The sequence below is a fragment of the Columba livia genome, chromosome 3 (genome assembly GCF_036013475.1).
Source record: "Columba livia isolate bColLiv1 breed racing homer chromosome 3, bColLiv1.pat.W.v2, whole genome shotgun sequence".
Taxonomy (NCBI): Eukaryota; Metazoa; Chordata; class Aves; order Columbiformes; family Columbidae; genus Columba; species Columba livia.
The window spans coordinates 33456560-33473287 of record NC_088604.1 but is presented as its reverse complement, the minus strand read 5'-3'; the positions used below and the strand labels follow the sequence as shown (position 1 = coordinate 33473287).

At 41.8% G+C, this 16728-nt stretch overlaps 1 protein-coding gene across 14 annotated transcripts in view; it reads left to right on the top strand.

Annotated features, from left to right (window-relative positions):
- The window catches only part of FILIP1 (filamin A interacting protein 1), a 109547-nt gene that overhangs the window by 68093 nt on the left and 24726 nt on the right, over positions 1-16728 (top strand). For 4 of the 14 annotated variants that reach the window (XM_065056339.1, XM_065056336.1, XM_065056338.1 and 1 more), the window contains exon 1: positions 15058-15253. The exons of 8 other annotated variants lie outside the window; for them this stretch is intronic. The gene's annotated coding sequence lies outside the window, so the exon portion shown is untranslated. Of the gene's footprint in view, positions 1-15057; positions 15254-15374; positions 15578-16728 lie in introns of those variants that run through there. 2 more of the 14 variants (XM_065056337.1, XM_065056335.1) reach the window with 1 other exon arrangement.

The following is a 16728-nucleotide window of genomic DNA, read 5'->3' as shown; positions in this document are numbered from 1 at the left end:
TCTTTCTCCCAGATCATTTGCAGAGCAGATTAGCAAAATCAGGATGGGCTGGAAACCACTCATTAGTGTACAGTCTTAAATGATCTCAACTCCTCATCTTTGTTTGCTGGGTGCACATGAAACTGAGGCTGCACCCACATCTTTGTATGTATTAAAAGCTGGAAATAGTATCCTTCAAGGACTATATTCATGGAGAAAGAGAGGATGATGGGATGACTTCTTAGGAAAGTCCCACAGTAGCGATCAGCATTAGATTTTTGTCAAAAAGAAAGAGTTTGTTGTAGAAAGATTAAGTTGCTTAAAACATATGTAAAAAAAACCAAATCAAAACAAAACAAACATACTCACTTAACCTGTATATTAGGACAGAGAACTGGCCTGCCCAAAGGCATTTCTCAGGGCCTTGCCTAGGCATTCTTGTTTTATAAGTACCGCTATTTATATAATTTATTTTACTGTGGTGCTTTGAGGCCTAAGGGTTATTTTATTAAAAGCTGAACAGACTTGTAGTCTCCACAAAAAGGAAAAGGGACACGGAGGTGAACTTTGCCCGTCAGCCACTCTGCTGCACTCACAGTTATAACGTTAATGAGACAGGGTGAACTGGAGGAAGAACAGTCCTGTGGGACAGCCATCTCACAGAAGCCTGCTACAATGAGAACAGTAATAATTTCTGTCCTGGTTCTAAGTAATTTAAGTAATTTTGGTCCTCACGGTAATTCACCATCTCTCCTAACTATTGATGTCCACACCAGCATTTAGAGGCCACATCAGCTTTTGCAGTCCTGTGAAAGTTTGAACAAGATAAATAGGGAAATTCCCTAAGAGCAGAAATATGCCTTGGTTCTAATGTATTTCTAGCACTCTCTTAATGTATTTACTTTGGAATATTTTTTTTTTTTTTTGCATACACTTTCATACATTATCTCTAATCCATCCACAACAACATGATGTGAAAGAAAACAGTCCTCATGAGGAACTAATTATTAGGTCAGCATTGCACAGGAAGGAAGTAACAGGAAAACGTGATTTGTCAAGAATAATCATGTATGAAAAGTAGATATAAAAAAGAAAACTGTACACATGGATATTCTAATTGTAGACAGCTAGGAGGGGTAAATGGGGAAAGCTGGAGGGCCTGACTGTTAGTGTTGGCTCTGCAACAGAAACGTCATGAAAAAGGTTGGCATGTTACAAGAAAAGAGTAGTGACAACCGTTCGCTGGACAGAGATGAAAGAAATCTGGTACTTTTAGCGGAAGGTGCTTCTACAGACATGGTGGCTGAAGTGTTTTGCATATTTCACTACAGTAAGCTATAATCGTATCTAAAGATGGGAATGTTTTGAAAGTTGGGAACAGTATTTTATTTTTATCGTTTGAGTAAATTTCGCCTTTACCTTGCTTGCCCACCTCAGCCACTGTTCCTGTACCGTCAAGTTGTCCTTCCTACCTCTTATCCCTGTGAGTGCAAATGCAGCCATCTTTCTCCTGCAGAGGATGAAGAATAGGGAGAAGAGATCAGAGGCCTTTGGTTGCAGACAGTGGGGCAAGGGGTCTCTGGCCTGACAAGTGGAGAATGATGGGTCTGACTGGAACTACACTGACAATGTGGCTTGCAGCGGACACCTGAAGAGCAGCAAGAGCTGCAGTGATGAAGTTGGTCCTCCCAGCAGAGGCACACTCCTGGTCTTCAGCTGCACTTTGGGGAGTGAGCACGGGCACCAGCTGACATGGCTGCAGCAAAACCAGCTATGGGCATGTCCCTACCCTAAAAAGCTCTTGTGTAAAGCAGGCCTAGCATGAAGTGGTACTTGGTTATTCTCTTATCTGCCTAGTCCCAGCCCTCTCACCTCTTTAGGGAATGGTAGAAAGGGGTGGGGTGAGGAGAAATAAATTTTCGGGATTGAGGATGAACTTTTTCATTTGATCAGTAGGGCTTTTTCTTCTGCTGGAATGGGGGGAGAGCTCTGTGTAACCTTGGCACTGCTTCGACCTCTTGAACTACCAAAGAGATGAGGTTTAAAATCCTGACATTTTTAGAGGTGCTAATCTCTGAACAATTTGTCTTGTACTCTCCTTTTAATCCAGTTTGTTGACAGCACATTCTGCAGCTATTGAAAGCATTGGAAAGCTCCCATTGATTTTAATGGTTCAGAAACAGCCTTGTGGTGAGGATCACTGAGCCAGTCTGGGGGGATGGATGGTAGAAAAAAGCTGAAAGCCACCAAAAATTTGGAGAGGAGGGAGTTTCTTTCGTATGCATGGACATGGTTTGTAGAATAGAGGGTGGGATGTGGCAGAAAGACTTTGTCGAAGCTCATTAAGGGAGATCTGTGCAATTGCTTTGTGAGCAATTTGATCATTTCCAGCATGATCCCCGAGACTCTTTTACACCACCACACAATGTAACAGTAAATACACAGCCACTATCTAATGCAAGTATAGTCTGCCTGAAAGCATCCATATTATGTTTAGTCACATTTTATTGTAAGACTTTTTTGAAAGTGATGAGGATTTTAAATTGGCTCTTGCTTTCCTTGCTGCAGCTTCAAATTATTCTTCACAGCCACAACAACAGTGTTCCCAGTGCACTGAAGCATTTCACATTTTCCTCAAAGGCAAGGCTGAGGATTCAGTCTGTACTTCCTAAGCAGTGCCCTGCTAAATATGGTTTTAGTTAAACCCTCTTTTTGAAGTACATGGCCATAATTAGATCTGCTTAGAGGAGACAGCAGGACTGTGACCCCAGATCTTTCCTCCACAAAGTTTCCTTTCAGTCTTCGTGTAGAATTGTCTCCTCTCTGCCTCCCCCATCACAGCACCCCCAGCAAGGAATGCACTGGCAAGTCCCTCGGAGGTCTGTGATAATACATTCCTCCCGGCTTTGGTCATCCTGGCACAGAGATGCTCTTGGCTGTTCTGCTGGTGATGTAATTCTGGGCCCACATCACCTGCAAAGGAAAGCGATCTGTGAGCAATAAAGCACACAGCCGTCTTGAAACAAAAATGGGAGTGTTGATGTTAGCAAGTTTTTAATTCCCCCACCCCCCCCTTTTTTGCATTTCTGTTTTTATTACCAAAGCTCCCCTTCTCCCTTTTCCCACGAGACGGCAGCACCAAGCCTTTCATTGGGAAATGCTTGCCTTTTCGTCTCCCTTTATTTCATGGACCCAAACATGTGTAAAGGCTAGAATGTGACATAGCTTGGAGATTTTGTGTGTGTTACCCTTCCAGTTTGCATTTTCTCTTGATTTTCATGGAGATTGTAAAATAAAGAAGCTGGCAGGAAGACAGCAGGGCAGAGTATCCATCAGTCAATTGCTTGTTTAGAGAACAATCAAGCCAAAAGTATGAAGTGTTCAGGGCTAATAAACCTCTGTGATTTACCAGTTTAAGGCCAAATTCTGTGGTAAGAATAGCCCCATATGGAGACATTGGGGTGAGGTATAAGCTGCAAACATATAGCACAGATTTGGGCCTGATTCCTTTAAAGTCTGGAAATAAGGCTACTCTACAGAAAAAGTTTTAGTATATTTTTTTCTCCAAGACTTCTTATCTATATTTGTACTCTGACTCTTTTCTCATTTGGTGATTGCTTCTGCGTCCTGGTTTCCAAACTGTGACCCAAAAAAAGGAGAAGCCAGCCCAACGGGACTGTGGGAATTGCCTACAGTAGTTACTCATCGTACTGCACATTACTGGCTGTAGTAGAGAACTGAGTCACTCTCTGTCTACTTTTCAGTAAGTGCATCTCTAAACTTCTAATCTTACAATGTAGAAGACCAGGGCAACAGTACGGTTTTTATTATTTTCTTTCAGGCTGACATGCTATCTGTATGGTATGGAAACACTGGCTATTTTCTGTCAATGTAATACATTCACAGGATCACAAATCACAAATTCTGTGCTAGTCTATCAAAAGAAACAAATTAAAAAACCTGGCAATGACAAATACCATTTCTGCAGAGTTAAGTAAATCTGAAGGTCATCCATTTTGCAGGTCCTGTTTTACGGCTCTAGCTGACTGCAAGGCAGCAACTGCCCAAAGTTTATGTTTTAACTAATGAATCTGGTCCCAAGTTCCAACAAAACGTCTCCAAAGGTAATTTAAAAATGAGAGAGCAAACAGCCACATCAGACTATGGAGAAACAATATGAAAGATTGCAAGTCTTACACAATGTGAGGCTTGCCATGAGCTGGGACTAATCCAAATCCATCTCTTCACACTTGGATAGTCCTCAAAACTGTCCAGTCTTTCAGTCACTTCTGGGATTATATAAAATGGCATAATGTGTTGTTTCAGCTATTCTTCCAAAATTATTTCTAAGTAGGCATCAGCTTCATGGCCCTTGAGAGAGAATTATTATACAAAACTACATGTAGTTCATTATTCCTAGCAAGTTTGCTTGCTAAAATCATCAATTCAAATGCTCCCAGGTCAGACGGGGGGAAAAAATGACTTCATTCAAAATCTGCTCATGAACTCGAACTCTGTCCAGGGTGCAATAGGTAACAATTTTTATATTTAAGGGGCTTTTGGCATGTTTCAGAGTTATACTACTGAAATGAATATCAGTTCACAGCTCTACTGAGGCCATCTTTTTAAGTTGTCATTTTTTAGGCAAAGAAAACAAGAACTGAATCAGGGTCATGTAGGGAAAATTGCTTCCTCATTCGGAAAGATTAGAAACAGGTTTCAGCTGAAGTGCCAGGTTTCAGTGAATTTCTAAAAAAAATCAGATAGATGCCACTTATTTACCAGCACAAATATATGCTACTAAGCACTCAAGCTTGAACAAGTGGGATATTTTCTTTGTGTTTAAATGGAAGTTTACCTGTGCAGAGGTGTACAGACTGATTAGTGAAGTATGTGACTTACTATTTTGGTTAATGTCCTACAAATATTCAAGGCATCTCCTACATAGTCAAATAACTTCCACTAAGTTGTCTAAAGAACTTCAAGATCTTATCTGACTTGGGGGCTTATTTGGACTTGATGAGCCTATATATAACCTTTCCTAACCCTGAATAGATGTAATGCTATTGCCATCTTCTTTCCCAAAAAGGGCGCTAAATTGCGCATCCCTTCTCATTCCTGCAGTGGAGAATATAAATAATGAGTTCAATATTCGCATCATTTCGGCTACCATTTCTTTTTTAGGCTTCTATATGGAAAAATCTTAAGGTAGAAGAAAAATTCCCAGGGGCTGTAAAAATCCAAAATAAATGTTCTTGTGAAATTTACCAAAGCTTGTGCAAATGTGAGGGGGAAGAAAGGCAGAACATAAAATGTATAATTCAGCATGTATTTGTGAAGTGCCTGTGATTATAATATTGTGTTGCCACAGTTTGTATTTGACCAATTTTTAAAAAAACTCATTTGAAAATGCTATTTGGAGTGTAAGATAATAATCACAAATGTCCTCAAAGAAAATCCACTGGCCTAAGTCACAAGACCAGCTACCTAAAAAAACATATCAGATAACCCTATAATGATGACATTCACCTGGACTGTGGAAGACTTTCAGTTGTCCCATCAGCTTGCTGGGATCTGAACCCAACCTCCCTGAGGAGGCCTGCCAGGTCTTGTCATCAGGTCTCTTGAGGCATCTGTTCCCACTCTTCCCAGCTAAAATCGTTCAATTTTTACAAGTCATTACATTCTTATTGAGTTCTTTTCACCAAAGGGACGAAAATCTTCTTGTAGGTCAGTGCCTGGGTATTCAAATTCACCCAGACACAGGAATTCACTGTGCAAGGTCTCTCCATCTTCCAAAAAGTGAGGCTTTTTCACTTGTTCATTTGGTGAAAGGTGCTGAATTATGGTCCTCTCTATCTGCTGCTTTTCTTAAAATGACAAAAATTACTTATTCAAGATGAACACGTTTCACTGAAATCCACATGAAACTTTTTTTCACTTGTATGAAAGAGAAAAATAAAGCTTTTCTTTGATAATTACTTATTGAATTTTTGGTTCAGCTCTGGAACTGAAAAATCAGTTATTCACACAGCTCTGTTATCCAGTTGCTTATGTTAAGGAATGATTAATAGTAACGTAGCTGAATATCTAATGGCCTAATGAGAAAAGATAAAGAAATGAGCAGAAAATGAGGCTAAATTATAGCAGAGTGACAGCAATGCTTTTCTGATGATAGCAATTATGTCGTGGGTGAAAAAGTATCTCTTGGTGACAAGTATATCTATCACAGGATGAAAGTTCCTGTACAGTTCCATTTAAAATGTTTATTTTCAGAGGAACTGGAAGGCGATAGACATATTCTCTTTCATTATTTAAATGTCATGCTTTTCCTAGATGACTTGTTTAAAAATGATGCATAGCTTTCCACATTTTTTCATTTTGCAGATTACTGGCTGCAATACAACCCTAGTTTCCAAACCCAGTAGGTGCAACACCATGTCCGCAGGGGTGACAGGCAGGCGGGTGGTGTGGAGGACAGGGCACTGCTGCTGGCAGCTGTAGTCACTCAGCTTCGGCTTTGTGGGCACCGCTAATCCTGCGGTGGAGAAGAGCGTGTCCTGGTTTGACCGGCCCATGTCCTCACCTCACAGACCAAGTGCTGTTGGTCCGACTCTCTCAGTGGCGAGCACTAGTGCTTTCTGCCCATCATGAGCACACCAAGGTCTCTACATTAAGCTTCGTCGAGTCTTAGGAAATAATTAATCTGTAAAAAGGCCAACCTGACGCTGGATTTTGTGAGCACAAAGCTGGCACTGGTGAAATTCCTTTGAAGTCAGCAGAGCGCTTCTTGATTAATGGGATTAATGAGAATCAGGGTAGGAACTCTGAAAATGTTAAAACTGTGTGTGCATGTACCCGTACAAGTATTTATATGCACATACAAATGTATTACATACAGCAGTTTTCTGAGTGGAGTTACAGACCCTGGATAAGAGTTTGCTCTCCTGCAAAATAACTTAACAACATATATTTCCTGTATTATTATATTTTTATATAACTTCTATGTGCATTTCTGGTTATGATAATAATAATTTATTGCCATATTATTTTTACATAATTTCTACAGCCAAATAACACTTTTGTGTTTTGAATTATTTTTTATCAGTATTGCCTATTGATTCTACCAAGGAGGCTGTAAATTTTTCCAAACTGATTTTGCCTCTCTTTGTGTGCAAGGCATCATTTGCACTTATGTCACTATAACATTTTTTAAAATAATAGTGATTTGTAAGTGAGGATGCTCAGTGGAAGTCAACAGCTGACAACCAAATACCTGTTAGAAAACAACACGGCGAGAATGCATAAGCCCTGTAGCTATTCAGTGGGCAACACCGACATGGTAGAAATAAATTTTAAAGCAAGCAGAAGCAAAATAGAGCACCTTCTATTTCACACTGACTGTATGAAACTGACCCAGTTTCTCCTTGCTTGCTCCCCATCTGGGTATATGAGTTTTCCCTGTACTTCCACCATCCAAATGCTCAACAGGCTGGTGGTTGGGACATCATTGTAAAGGGGTAGTGCAAGCTGGAATTATTTCAGACTGAGAAGAGAAATAAAACTAGATATGTTACTCCCTGGGCAAGTAATGCAGCTCACAGGTGCTGGTGCAAGAGGCAGCCGCCTTGCAAGTCTTCCTTGGAATGGAAACACCTATGGCTCCTGGCTTTATGTGATGGCTGTGGTCAGCCCTTTTCTCCCTGGTCCTCAGAACAAGCTTCTCGGCACTATGTGTGTAAAGACATGTATTTCATGAGGTCCAAGTAACCACAAGTGGAGAATGATGTTCAGCTCAAGCAAGACAGTGGCACTTCCAAGGATGTGCAACAGCAAGTTTGGATGACTGAGATACAGATCTGCCCAAAAATCAGGCATCTATGAACATTCAGATTTATATGGGAGTGTGTGGGGTGTAATTTTTTTAAATTATGTTTTTAAAATCTTCCTCTCTTAAAATTCTTTATTAATTGCGTTTCAAAAATCCATATGTGTCTTTTTTGGATCCTGCTCTAAGCAACTCCAAGTAGGAGTTTAAAATAGCATGCTCAAGCCGTGGGGGAGTCTAGGCCCTGGGTGAGTGCTGTGGGGTGTATAGTGGGGACAGTCTCTTCTCTAATTCCCTCTCAGTAAACACAAATTTTATAATGCAAGCAGCAAACCTAAGAATTGCATGAGCTGTAGTAATCAGTTATGTGGTAGTAGAAAAGCTTGTCTAAGTGTTTTTTTTTTTTTTTTTTTTTTTTTTTTTTTTTTTGTTGTTGTTGTTGTTTTTTTTTTTCTGGTTGGTTTGTTTTGTTTCATTTTGCATTTGAGGGGCTTGTGTGGGGTTTTTTTGTTTGTTTGATAGGTTGTTTTTTTGTGGGGGAGAAGAGGGAGGAAGCAGGACACGTCCATTTATGCTGCACCTCCAGAACACAGGGGCAAAAAGCACTAACAAAGGTGGAGTTGCGAGATGAATGTAGCGGGCAGGTGTGTGCTCCTTTGTGTTCAGGGAAAGAGCTGAGGGTCCTGGCATGAGCATTAACATAAATACCTTCAGAGCCTTTCAAACTGAGAGTTGGGACGCAGAAAATTAGGATGTGGTGTGACAGCCAGGGCTACTCAGTGCTGATGTTGTTAAAATCTATCAGTCTACCTTTAGTTTGTAAAAGCAGCCACTGACTGCTTCTACAGCATTTGAAAATTCTACTGAGGATTCATTATTTGCTAAGTCACTGAATATGGTGCTCACAGGAAGCCACATCAAGAAGGAATCTTCATGATATTAATTACTTTTCTCTGCTTTTATAGGTGTGTATTGTCTTATCCTTATGTCAAGCTGTGACTGATGTAGGCAAGTATAATATGAAACAGTGCACATGTAGCCTATATTTCTAAAATCTGAGACCCTGTGTTGAGGGAAATGGAGTTTTTATATTGACTCCACTCGAGCAGACTGCATTGCTGCTGTACAGCTGTGTGAGCTTTTCCATGCTTGACTAGCCCAGTGCATGCGACTATACGAATGATGCTACTTCCTAAAACTAGATTTTAAAGCTCTTCACTCTTTTTTTTGAACACTCTCCCATGTTTGAGGCCCTGTCATGGTGACTCCAGAAACCATCACTTGGGTTGCTTTATGCTGAAACAGGAATTCTTTGTTTTATTCACTCCATCACATACATTATTATAAGGGAGTTAAGAAAAGGTCAGCAGGAGTTAAAGCAATGTGGCAAGAACTGAACTGATGGAACTGGAAAGTAAAAGACAACAAACAGCAAAGAGGCAGGTTTAGGGCAGGGGATGGCAGCCACAAGACAAAGAATATGGGAAATGAATCTGAACTAAGAGATTAATGAGAACAGAGGGAATGGTGAAGGGAATTAGCTGTTGACAAAAGTAGAGTGCTGTAGAGCCTTCCACATGGGTGACAGAGGGAAGACAGATGGTAAAGAGATGACATAGAACAGAGACCAAGCTGCAAGCAGAAGACATATAAAGGAAAATACAGCAAAAATTAAGCAGAAGGCATCATACTGATGATGTTGTTTGATGCAGGACAGCACAGGCACTGGGACTTCCCAGAACTTGGTTGCACCAAAAGATAATACATCTTAGCAAAGAAAAGTAATTTTGCATTGATTTTCAGTTTCCAGTAAGGGAATATTCACTACTGTTCTTTATGAGTTACTTATTGTCATGCTTTAAAATGTGACCCTTTTCTCTAGATGGAGTATTTCTGTTCTATAATCCCACACTTGGAGAAGTTGGGTGAGAGGGGGTCAACACCAGAGAACCAGCTGCCAAGACAGCAAAAGAAACATGCAGGTGAAAATCAGTCAGGGTTAATTAATGTCCCAGACACAACTTGTACAAGAGGCTGAGATACTGTCAAAAGACTAAGTCTCTCCTGGTGAGCTGAAAATAAGCACAGCTCCCTTTTCTCAAAGCCTCAAGCTCACTCCTCCATGGCATTTTTCCACACAAACACCTACCACATCAAAAGTGAGTAATTTAGGAAAGCAAAGGTGGACACCAGAGCAGGTGAAGGTGGTATTAGTGGGGTGCTTTGATAAAGCACAGGTACATAAAGGTGGTAATGCTTAAAATGGCAGTTCCACAGGGGAAAGCAAGGAACCATCCTGCCATGTTGCACTTCGCTAAGGTCCTAGACACCACTACAAAATGGTATCTTTGACTTGGTACAATCAGCTGTGTTGATGGGTCCTACTTCAACTGTAATCACCTTTTCTTCAGGGGGTCCCACCAGTATTGGAGATACTGAGCTTACCCAGATATCAAAAGGATACATGCAAGTGCTAAGAAAGCAGAAAACCAGAAGCAGGGGGTGAAAAAAAAAAGTAGAAAAATAAAACCAAACCAGAAATGCTTTTGTTAAACTTTTCAATCATGCTTCCATAAGAGGCAGCAGATCCTAACATAATGCAATTTTCATGCTGCAAAGAGAAAAACAATTTTAAATCTCGACAGCATGACTTATTTAGAAAGATCTGGGGAGTAATAAAAAAAACAGTATGTGAATGTCTGTGTTTGTGTGTGCACAGTTTCTCTAACAGCTGCATGGTACAACCTGTTTTAAATAAGAACAAAGGTGAACAAAGCCAGTTGTCAGTGCAGCTCACCAAATGAAGCTTTTTAGTGTGCATGACGTATGCAATATAAAATGTATTGCCTGAGAAATAACAGCACAGAGTCCAACTTGAAGTCTTTTTCTCAGGCTTTTCCTACAAAGTCATGTTTCAAGAATTTATTATATTTATCTTTGTTATTTATTTGTGCCCGAAAGGCCCAGCAGATCACCTTGTTCACTGTATCTTCAGCAGCAAATTAAACTCAGCCTCTTCCCTCCCTCAGCATTCAAAGTTTTCATGTTCTGTCAAGATGCCACTGAACTCATCAATATCTATTATGCTCAGAGCAGGCAACTGGCTAAGTAGAAAGTGAAGGCCAAGTCTGATTTACCAAACGAGTTTGACTTACCAAAAGGGTTTAACTTACCAAAAGAAGGGGGGGGTGGGGGACAGGAAATGATGGAAGATTTTCACTGCTTTGGGTGTTTAACAAACAAAACCATTAAGTCTGGCAAGCTACACAGTGTACTTTTTCACATATTTAAATCAACACAATTTCAGGAAAAGTTTTGTTTTGTGCAAACAGAAATATTCAGGCTTCTCCTAACATGTTAGAGCTAACTTGGAGAAAGTTGCGAGTTCTGCCTTCACTGTAAATGTTACATATGTTTCTGCACTGAAGATAAAGAGCCAACAGAGAGTAGGGCAGTCCGCTGGAAAGGTTACAAAGCCCCGCTTACAGAGAATTTTATAATCAGGCAATCATTTGTTACAAGTCTCTAAGATCCACAAGAGCAATCCATTGCTGTGCAGAGTTTAGCGTATTTTTAAGGAGAGCAACATATCAAAGAAATGTGTAGTCTATTAGCACATCATTAAATAGTTAAACCAATTCTACCTTTTGCTTCCCAGTTACTCTCCTTTATAGCAGACAACTGTGCCAGATAAACAGTACAATTGCTGACTTTCAGAGGTGAGTTGGAATTCGGGATTCCTGTCTATTTCCTCCCCTGCTTTTATTTCTTGGTGTTTTTTTTAATCTGGTCTCACAGTGTTGTTAAGTGCTGTTTTACTCAGGAATGTATTTCTTGGTCTACTTCATCCCAATGAAAGCATAAACAAAAAGATTCACGAAATTCTGGGGAGCAAGTTAGATTTTTCCCAGCCTTTGATGTGACTTAAAAGTGAAGGTACTATCGAGAAATAACAACATATGGAGTAGCTTTATATTGTTATATATACACATAATTTGGTTCCTATGCAGTAGAAGTGATAAAGGTTAAAGGCCTATTTGACCTTAGCTGTGTCATCCTACATGATGTCCTCTATAGCTCTGATACTGCTGTAGTGGTAGGTATGTGGAGTATTTAGGCTGGTGATGGAGAGTAATTACGAAGCGTGGTGGTGGAACAAACACATCTCAGCTAGTGCAGGGTACGTAGGCTCACCATTACCATGCTGCACTTTCACTAACAAGTCTTGTATCCAGTTGTGTGCTGGCTCACATCCAGACAACTCCAGTGACTCTACATCACCTTCCCTCGGCTTTTATTTCTAAGCTGTAGAATAAGATTGGGGAGCTGATGGTCTGGCATAAGTCCCCTCTGAGGATCACTGGTGGTCACAGGTGCTGCTGGTGATTACCATGAGGTACATATGTGGTGTATGTCACCTTGTCTTAGTGATCTGACCTAATCTAGATTTCTTCCAACAGGCCCTGGAATAGGTTGCCCAGACAGGTTGTCATGTCTCCATCATTGGAGGTACCTGGAACTTGGGTAGAGCAAGCCCTGTTCAACCTTTTCTAACTGGACCTGTGGGGGGCTGGACTGAACATCTCCAAGGTCCTTCACAACCTCAACCATTCTATGGTTTTATGATGAAGCACCCTCCAGAGGACACCACACACTTCCTTGTGACTCTGCTTGCACCAGGGCACAGTGGCTTAGACTGGGACAGACTCTGTAGCAACATCTGGTCATTCCCTTTAACACATTCCTTGCCAGGAAGGGACACTGGCAGCGCCCTCAGTCATCCTCTGGTCTTCTCATGGCATGTTAAGGTTCTGTCTGCTGTCATTTTGCTGCCAAACCCGTGATGAGTAGAGATAGTACTTCAAAGTGTGTGGAGTAGGCAGAAGTCCACTACATGGCTGCTGTGACTGTGAGTGGTCAGACTTCATGACATGAGTGATCCCTTCTGTTCCAGACCCCCAGTGCCCTCTTCCTTCTTCATGTAACATCTGTACAAAGCTGATTGCTATAGACTAACAGCTGCTTTCCTAAAATAAATATTAAGCTCCTCTTGATGTCTCTGAAATTTCTGCTCTGAGCTGAGACCATAAAAACACAGATGAGGGGAGATGTGCTTCTTGCAGTTCCAGCCTGGACCAGCATGGCATCACAGATCAGTGAAGAGCCAAAGCAGATACGAGGGGACATCTAGGACGGTTGTGGATTTGGGAGAGGTGGGGGTTAGAAATGGAGTGCAGAGGTGAGAAGGACCCTGGGACTGAACAGCAGGGGCAGCAGGACTGGGTGGGACAAGCTGTGCCACCAGCTCAGAGCTCAGAGCCACCTGGGACAGGGTGCATGACCAGATATCCTCCTGCAGAGCCTCACTCCCAGCTGCTGATCACAGTCAAACCCATCTGTCAGCAGATAGTTTAGAAACCTGCTTGCAAAGTGCTCTGTGCTCTTCTAGTATCAAACTGCCTTGAGGTTGACAACCTGCTATTGCTATCAATTATTTTCTTAACTCAGTGTAGACCTTTATGCAGGCAATCTAAAGGATCTAAACTCTTCTGGTGATCTCCCTAAGTGCCAATATAATGCCACATCATTAAATTTTGGCGGTGGATATTTATTTTAGTGTTAGCCATTGTGCATGCAATTTCCTCTTTTTAAAGAGTATGTAGCTCTACCAGAACAGCTATTAGGATTGCGAAGGACACAGTAAGTAGGTTAAGCAGAACATTCATCCCCTCAGTACATGTGATCATTTGTAATTGCATAATCAAACACAAGTTTTGTACAGAAACCTTTCCTCTGACACTGGAAAAATAAAAACATGTTGAGATGCATCAGCTTTGTACACAGGAGGCAACGATTTCTCCATAGGACCCCAACTTCAAGTTTTGGAAAGTGTTTAGTAAATGAGGTAGGGCAATATAAAAACGGAGAGAATTATTAAGGCTTTCCTTGGAAAATGTGACTTACCCCTGTTGAGTCTGCATGATGGATTTCCTACATGGCGCTAGTTAAGTCATGTGAAGCTAATTTACATGGGCAGTGAACATTTTTCAATTTAAGACTGATTCTGATTTTGGGGAGCTTGTTGGAGATGTGGGCTCTGAAGTGCAGAAGTCTGGAGCATCCACTGCTGGGCTGGAGGCAAAGAGGGCTGTGATGTGAGCACATGCAGCACCCACCCTGCAGCACGCTGAGAACCACATCTGACATACCCCGGAGCAGGTGTCCAAACTAGACCCTAGTCCCTTTGTGCTCCTGTTTTCCAGTCCAGAAGTACAGTGCGTGGTAAATAGAGCCTTGAACAAAAAAGCATAAAATCAATCACTAAGCACCTGCTTTTCAAACAAGCACTGACCAGCCTGTATGCTGAATGAGGTGAGGGTCCTAAGGAAAAATAGTTAAAGAACATCAAATTAGGTAGTTTCTTAAAAACGTAAACACACACACTGGTCCATTTTTGTGGATAATAATATTTGACATGATATGCTTTCAGTGATTTTGGATATTACAGGCTTCTTTAAAAAAGAGGGAAGGTGAATGGGAAGGGGAAGGTGAAGAGGGAAGAAAAGAGGAAAGAGAAGAGGAAATGGAAGAGGAAGGGAAAGGGAAGAGTGGTTTCTAGTTCTCCTTGTAAAGACTGAAAAGGTGACTGTGGGCAATCTAGGGGACCATTAGGGAAACACAAAGAATTCTCAAATTCTTTTATGTTAGTTTGGGAACAAAAGGGCTGATTTAGGATTTATTTAATGCAGGGAGCTAAGAGAACAGTGCTTTTCAGACCTCATGCAGACTCTCAGTTAGCTTCACTACTACGCATGAATTTTCAAAAACAAATATGCATGTGTATTAAATCCACAGGGGATTTTCTTCATGTGTTCATGCCTTTATCAACTGATCTGAAGATCAGTCAGCGCTTACCAACAGTAGTACTGTCACTTCAAACACCACCAAGACAAGAGAAAAGCAACAGGAACTTTTCTTGAGTTGGAAGAATGAATTGGCAGCTCAGACTGGGAAGCATTGCTTTTATGCATCCCAGTTCAGTCAAGCGAAAGCAATTCACAGGGGCTCCCTGAAATCAAATTATTATTTCTTAATCGCTCACCTATAAACCGTAAGCCCGGAGGGGGCTGTCAATAATAAACTCCGGGGAAGGGATGCTAAACGAAGGGCTGGCAGTAACCAGCCACCAAGCCAGTGAAACCCTCCCCACCCCACTTGCCCGCCGAGGCGCGGCGGCGACTCCACCCCTTCCCCCTGCCCCGGGAGGGAGCGCACAATGCAGCGCTCCAGCCTCCCCGGCCCCCCGGCGGGGCGCAGCCCTCACCTTGCAGTGCGCGGGGGACATGGCAGCGACGAGAGGGCGGAGGGGCCGAGCCGTGCTGCGAAATTATCCTTTTTAATTATTTTATTGGCAGCTTAAAAAAAAAAAAAAATACTAACTATAAGGTAAGCGATTTCCATTTTTTTTTTTTAAATTATTTATTTCTTAATTTGAGCGGAGCTAATTGTTCTTGTACATGCGCACTTCACGGGTTAACCGGCTGCGCTGGGCACAGGCGTAGGCGCCGGAGGGAGGTTGGAGCGGGGTCTGCGGCCGGGACAGCCCAGCTCCCGCCGCCGCGGCTCCGGCTCCAGCCGAGCTGGACGGGGCTGGTTTCAAGGTTTGGCTGGAGCCCTGGAGGGTGCGCCTGGAGGGGCCGTGCCGCGGGGCTTCCTCGCCGGGACAGCGCATCGAGGGGTCAGGGAAGGATAGCGGCAGCTCGGAGACAGGTTTGGCAAATTTCATCTCTCAGCTGAGCGCTGCTGCTTCCTTTTCTCACGGATGCTGTCTGCGTGCTTTCTGATCATCCCCCTTCCTCTCCTCTGACCTGCGAAATTAATGTGGATGTGCTAATTGGCGGGCTGGAACATAGTTCCTGTCCGGTTACAATACTGTTTCATAGCCTGAACGGGTTCTGCTCGTCTTTTGGTCTTAAAGATATTTGGTGCTTTTCTTCTGTGAACAAGGTGCTAGCAAGGTGGTGGGACTCTGAATCTAGTAAGTGTTCTTATTCCAAAATACTGCCCTTACTCAATGTTCAGTTGAAGTAAGACAGCTTCAACACGAATGAACTATTTCAGCAAGCTGGATTTTAAGTTCTACAAAAACTGTGTTAGAAACAAAAAAAAGAGGACAAAAAATTGTTGTAGAGGCAAGCAATATGTCCTAAGTAAAGAAAATATTTTTTTGTACTATAGTTGGGAACTGTCATGTGGTTCTGAAGTAGCAGGATTATTGAATTGCTTTTGAAATAGTTTGATACAGTCACTTCTCAAATGTTAATTCAGCAATGAGGAATATGTGGGGTTTTTATGCTTTAACTTTGTATAGTAGGTAGCCACAAAGTTTGTCTTTGGAGTCACTGGAACTGATAACCAATTTTTTACAAGTTTTTATTTGTTTTCTGTGATAAACTGAAGGGCATCTCGGGAAGTTATGCAGCAAGGTCATCCAAACATTTATCTCTGCTCCTTGCCTTTCAAGTTTAATGAATAGAAAAGAGAAAACGACACAGATGTGCTTTACTCTTTCTCTTGCCATGGGATCCAATCTCATTTACATCTTCTCTCAGTTGAGATGGATGTCAGGGAGGGACTGAAGCTGATGATTTGAAAGTGTTACTTAATATCAAATTTCCCAACTTGAGTGTTAGAAGGCTTCCTAGAGAGCCTGACCACCTTTTGGCTGTCTTTGATTTTAGCTGAAATTATAAGTGCTCGGAATCACTTTAACTCAGCCTCTGGGTATCTCAGCCTGGAAGCAAACACAGAAGCACTCAGACATAGTCCTTACGTGTGCAGGATTTCCCAGTGGCTGTAGAAATAATCTTCAAAATCAGCTGTTGTACATTAAATAGGGGAAAAAATATGAGGAGGGAACT